Source organism: Camellia sinensis, chromosome 2 (assembly GCF_055761805.1).
Source record: "Camellia sinensis isolate YWXY chromosome 2, ASM5576180v1, whole genome shotgun sequence".
In the NCBI taxonomy this organism is placed as follows: domain Eukaryota; kingdom Viridiplantae; phylum Streptophyta; class Magnoliopsida; order Ericales; family Theaceae; genus Camellia; species Camellia sinensis.
Genome location: NC_138962.1, coordinates 100,485,933 through 100,492,653, shown reverse-complemented (window position 1 = coordinate 100,492,653; position 6,721 = coordinate 100,485,933).

The following is a 6,721-nucleotide window of genomic DNA, read 5'->3' as shown; positions in this document are numbered from 1 at the left end:
TAAAAATGTTTGGGAGTTCTAATAGTAGAACTCTAAAGGAGTTCTAATTGTGTGGGTTACACAGTGATAGTGATGTTTTTGTCTTTTTTTTTCATTGCCAAGTGTTTAGAGCACTGTTTTTAGTGGGGTGTATCACTTCTGATCACAATAATCATAGCACTTCTAATTTTTAATTTTGTTATGATTTTAAATACAAAAAGCAAACCAACAACATCCAAAATTGACAAAAAAGGAAAAGAAAAGAAAAGAAAAGAAAAAATCGATGCATTCCAAAAATCATAAAATTAATTATGAAGGTTCCTAAATATATTTTTAAAATGCGTATGAAGCAGATTGAAAAAAAATCAAAATCTATTGGTTATAAAAAAAATAAAAATGTCTCTATATAATGAAATTTCACTGTTCAAATATAGAGAATGCTTTCACTAACTTTCTTGGTAATTTCTTAGACCCAAATTTGAATATAATTTTATGGGGCACTGACTTGTAGGTCCTCTTTGCATAGTTCAAAGCTCATTTAGTTTCAAAATAAAATACTTGCACCAGTTAATCCTGCATATTTTTAACTATTACAAAAAAATCTTTTTAATTTTATTTTATTTTTGGTTAAAATTTAAGGACGCTGCACATGTTACCACACCAGAGTCTTACTAGAATGTTCAACATCACCAAAAATTTGTCGAAAAGTCCAAAACATCGTTGGAAGAAAAAAAAAAGGGAAAAATTAAAGCGAAAACATAATAAAATTTAACCACATCTTTCTCAACACTAAAAAACACGAAAAAAATTATCTATCATACAGAGCACATAATTTTCAGCTTACAAAATTGTAAAAATTTAGAGTTTGAATTTATTTCTCATCAAACTGAATAATTTACAGTTTTAAAACTACAAAAATTATCAATTTGCTCATTTGCAATTTATTAATACACAATTTCACGTCGCGACGATAGTGGCGATCTCAGATCAGTAGTTTCTAAGGGTTTGTAACTTTTCTGTTTGTTAATATTTGCTAAATTTTTGTTGTTGTTTTAATAAAGTGAAAAAAAGGCTAAAATCATACAGAAAAGCATAAAATGTATCTTCGGAACTGTAAATTTTTTCAGTTTTTATCACCTGTAACTAAAACTCAAAATATTTATTTAGAATTTGAAAATTTTCTCCATTAAAATAAGAAAAGAGAAGTGTGTAGCAGGAAAAAAAAGAAAAGAAAAGAAAAGAAAGAAAAACTGAGAGATTGAAAGAGAGACAAAATGAGAGGATTGTATTACGACAACAATTTTTGGTTTAAGTCTGGCCGGATGTAATGTAGATTTACTTTGCTCTAAATCTAAACGTTGTGTAAGTCTTGTCTTGTAATCTCGGCCAAATTTAATTAGATCTACGTTAAGAATATTATCAGAAATTCATCTCCTTCGTTGTCATCGAGAGTAAAGTAAACAATTGGTGATTATCGGTGAACACAATCGATGATGGTCGCCGACAAATGTATATAAAAAACGAGAAAGAGAAAGGGAAAAAAAAAATTTAAAATTTTGAATCTACATAAAGTAAAAAATTATGAGATTAAATGGAGGACAATTCCTGACTTATGGGTAATTAATCCTAATTTTATTGGCAGAGCCGAACCGACCCATGTTTGGTTGATTTGTTTTTCCGGATTTGCAGGTCTCCAGGACACCCTGACCTAGGAATGGCAACGGGGCGGGGCGGGGCCGGGGATCGCACTTCCTGTCCCCGATCCTCGATTTGGAAAATCTCTCCGGCCCCGGCCCCGATCCCGACGGGGAACCTACTACCATCCCCATACCCATCCCCGCCCCCAACGGGGATCGGGTTTCCCCGACCCCGAAGATTCCCCACCCTCCATCTGTTTCAACAGCAACATAATCAACAACAACATCATTCATCATCATCCCCTATCAACAACATCCCCAGATTCATCAACAGATCATAAAAAAAAAAAAAATACAAACAGATCTGAGATCTGTGTCAGAGAGAGAGAGAGAGAGAGTGGACTATCGGCGGAAATGGACAACGGAGGAGGTGATGGTGGACGAAGAAGGATGGTCGGCGTCATCGACAGTGACGATGGACGACGGAGGACAATCAGAGATTCGGAGGCGATGGGTGGCTGTGAGTGCGACAACGGAGGAGGACGATCGAAAGAGGAGAATGACGAAGAGGAGGCGACGGCTGAGGATCGACTCTCTCTCCCTCTCTTAGGCGGCGGAGGACCCTCCCTCCCTCTTTCCATTTTTCTCACGCCAACAGCCTCCCTCCCTCTCTCTCAATTTTTTTGCCAAGAGGAGCAAAGTGATTGTGTGAGCAACATAAAAACAGGCATATATTATATATATATATATATATATACAGGGGTAAAGTAGTAATTTTATTTCGAGGAGAATCAGGGCGGGGGGTCGGGCAGGGATCGGGGCCGGGGCCGGGGACGGGGACGGGGCTGGGAAACATATCCCCGTCCCCGGCCCGAAAGTCATCGAGAATTCATTTTTAAATATCATCCCCGGCCCATCGGGAATATTTTTCGAGAAAAAATCGCTCAAAACGGAGTCGGAAGATTCCGTCGGATCGCTTTCAAATTGCCATCCCAACCCTGACCCAACTTCCTCAGCTTATCCTATGCAACTGGCCTGATAACTAAAAGGCTACAATTTTGGAGAGAGAGAGAGAGATAGGAGAGAGGAGAGAGAGAGAGAGTTTCCAATGGATCATCATCCTGTAAAAGGTGACCCAACTTTCAACAGAGAACGCTGCTCATCTTCATCAAGGCATCGGTTTGCTTCTCTCAGTGTGGACTGCCCTTCAGATGGCCTTGGAGAACGATTGTGGTGTCCCTGACTTTCTCTCCTCAAAAATCCCAACAACTCGCCCCCTGATATTTTCTCTTCCCTCAACCAATCCAAAGGTATTTTTTTGATTATTTCAGCTAAAATGTTTGATGGGTTTTTCTTTTTCTTTTTAATTCAATAGAAATGCCCCTCAAAAGCTAGTCGTAGTAATTCAATTAACTCTCTGGCTTTGTCTCATTGGCATTTTTGGGTATCAGTTTTCATTATTTTTTCAATGTTGGTTGGTGGTAATCATCCTCAAGAACAACCCATAGAGCACATGATTGATTGGTGCTGCATGTACAAGGGGCAGCAGAGTTGGTGAATTATCTCCTTATCCAGGCTGCTAGGGAAATCTGAATGTTGCTTTTATTTTAGCTATGTTTGGAGTTGTTGGCTTTTTCATGCGACTCCTGACAATGAGTGGTGTCGCCACTCAATTTTCAAATTTTCTTAAAACAAAGGTAAAAATTTATCAAAAATATTTGAGATTTTACAAATTGAACCCAGTGAAATTAGTGGAACAAAATAATTGTTATTCTTATTCTATTGCATTATCAATATGCTCTAAATTTTGTTTTTATTTTGTAAAATTACACAATGCACAGTAAAATACTAATTTTGATTTTTTTATTATTATTTTAAATGTGAAGTGAAAATAACAAGTACAATTGTCATTGATTCCATCAGTAACAACTACAACTGTGAAAAGATCTTTAGTTGCGATGCAATTTAAATCAAATATGTAACCAAATGATGGTCCTTTTTTTTTTGGATTCAGAGTGATGGTTGAATGAATGATTATTTGACTATATAGATTGAAAATATGTGTTTGATAGCATAAGCAATAAGGTTATCATTTAATGATTTCAAAAAATAAAACTCATTGTGAACAATTGTATTAGTGTAGATCTTTGCTTAATTTTTGTTGAAGCAATAGTATTAATGTCCCAACTTTTAGTTTAATATGTAATTTGACAAATTTAAATTACCTTTGTTGATGTGATTAAAAATATATAAAATTACAATGGATTATATGAAAATTGATTTTGATATAGATTGTGTAGAACTTAAATCCAACATAACGATATTGATAATACTTGTTAAATATGACCCTGGTGAACTAATATTCTGGCTATGGCACTGGTTGCAGGTCGAGTGGTCTTAAGTATATTAGTGTAATTGTTCCTGTTTCCTCCTCCATTATTTTTGTTTATTGGTCATAAAAATAATAATACGAGAAATGTAGTTCAAATGGGTCAAAGATCAAAATTTCTATCATCCAGATTTCTTATAGTATTGAACTCAATGTACTCCAAGTATGTATTGGCTTAACCTTTTATAGATGATAATGATATAATTGCTGAATAAGTGGTTAAGCTGTTTATACCATTAATGAACAGAGGCAAATTATATTTTCCACATTCATTCTATTATGATGATAACAAGTAGTAATGGCTTCACGTATTTGTTAGCCAATTGATTTCAACCCCCCTTTGCAAATTATATGCATTTGTTTTCAGTTTTGCAACCTTTGTTAATTGGTTGTTTGGCAGAGTTCTTTCTAAACAACTTTATGCAGATAGCAGAGAAATGAATGATTATGCATGAAGAGTGTTTTGGAAGGTAACTATAAGTCAATTCAAATACTGAGGGAAACGAATTCTCTGAGAGATGCTGTTCCTTATATCCGACAGGTAATTATAGTGTTTCCTTGACTGAAAATGTTTTATACCCGATAAATGAGTATAATTCACTATTTCTGCTGAGCTGTTTTTCATGCTTGTTCTGTTTATGGGGCATTTGGACAAGGGAATGATGAAATATTTCCAAATGAAATAAACATAGTGGAATAATTATTATAGATTGGCATCATTTGATAGTACCTTTTAGTAGCTAAGAAGCATGGGCACGGGCATGGACACTACACGGACATGTGAGGATAATATGGAAATTTTCTAAAAATGTAGACACGACATGTGAGGGACACGTACAAACTATATAAATCAGATATATTTTTTGTATGTCATATAAGAATAATAAATTATGAATGAATAAAGGAAAAGAAGGTTGGATAAAAGATTTCATTCAAATGTCATTATGTACCCTATCATACTCAAAAACTTTTTCCACTACAATATATAGCAACATATATTATGTATTACTTGCTTGCATGAAGAAATTCAACAATACCACAAACCCATAAAAAATATCAGAAAATTACCCAAACAAATACATCTATGGATATCACAATCATTCTAGGTGTGACCCACATTCCACCCACTTTAAATCTACACAATACAACTCGTTTGGGGGTAACTTTTCATTGTTCCTAGCATTTCTAGTAGAAATTAGTTATGTTTCATGTAACAACATGAACCATGTTAAATGCAAATAGCTGGTAAAAACTTTTTGTTAAGCTTGGTGGTGAAAAGACTCTTCTGCAGTATGGGAGAATTATTTCTCTGTAATACCTTATTTTAAGGAAGAAACACCAATTTAAGAATTTGTAGTGGCTACAAGCCTAGATTTATGTCATCTTCTTATAATATTACCAATCACCATGATGAAAATTTTCTAGTTGAAATTTGCTCAACATGCTTGTTGGATGGAAGATATCATTATTATTGTATATTATACTTTGTTTGTGCTTTTATATTTTTTTGTTTGCTTCCTCATTATGCATCATGCTGTCAGTGATGGGCAACGATGATGATAGCTTAGGGGACAATGATTCAGAAGTCGACACTTCAGAGTTCCAATCGAATGTAGAAGGTGGAAGGACAGTAGTTGCCTCTAGGCAGAGCAGAGGTAGAAGGAACTAGGTTGAACCTTCAAGATTTATGATCCCTGTTTATTTTTGCTTTTTAATTTCCTGTTTTTTATCCTATACTTTTTGCCCCTTTATTTGTGTTAATATGTCATTTTTATAGAGTTATTAGTGTGGCAAATTTTGTCCCTTGCTTTTGATGCCATGCCAAGGAAGTTATGCTTGTGGTGTAACTGGAGAGTGGAGACTGGTTTTGTAACAACCCCCATACTGTTTACTGATTAATGACTGCTTGATTACCGATAATCACCGATTACTGTTAAACGAAACGGATAATGACTGATAACTGACTGATAATTGAACTAATTAAAAGTACTGAACTGACTGACTGAAATTGGAAACCGAATTGATTGAGCATACGTTAGTTAAATTGCATTTTATCTGTTGACAGTATGATTATTTGTTCATGTTCATATGCTTAAACTGCTAATTGAAGGCCTTATCGGCGGCCGAATGCGAAACCGATTAGTGTTCTATGACCCTCATAATTTATGTGATTTTATAGTACAATTATCTGAAAATTGATTAGGTATGATTAAATGAGATTAAATAAGCTAATTAAAGAGTTGGACTTAATTACCGAATTGCCACCCTTAGTGGTCCACTCAAATGCACACACTTGAGCCTTGTATACACTTCAATCAGAGCATTTCATCAGCTCATTTCTTGAGCTTAACCGACCAAGAGAGGGAAAGGGAGAGGAATTGAGTTCTACCTTGTGACTTGCTTGGAAATTGAAGGAATTGGAACATAGGTTGCAAATTTAGCTTCCTCACCTTGTAACTAAAGCTCTAGGTAAGGAATTCAACCCCTCTTTGTTGTGTTTAAGCTCATTCATGTAAGATTCTTGAGCCTCTAGTGCTTTAAGTCTAGAATTGGTTCATTGTTGTTGATTTGGAACTCATTTCATGCATGCATGTTTGCATGTTTTTCATATTTTTGAAAATGGGTTTGAATGTGGTTTTAATTGACTCACCTTTGGGGCTTGAGTTCATAAATTGAGCTTTGAAACTTGTTATACATTGAATTTAGTTATGTTTTC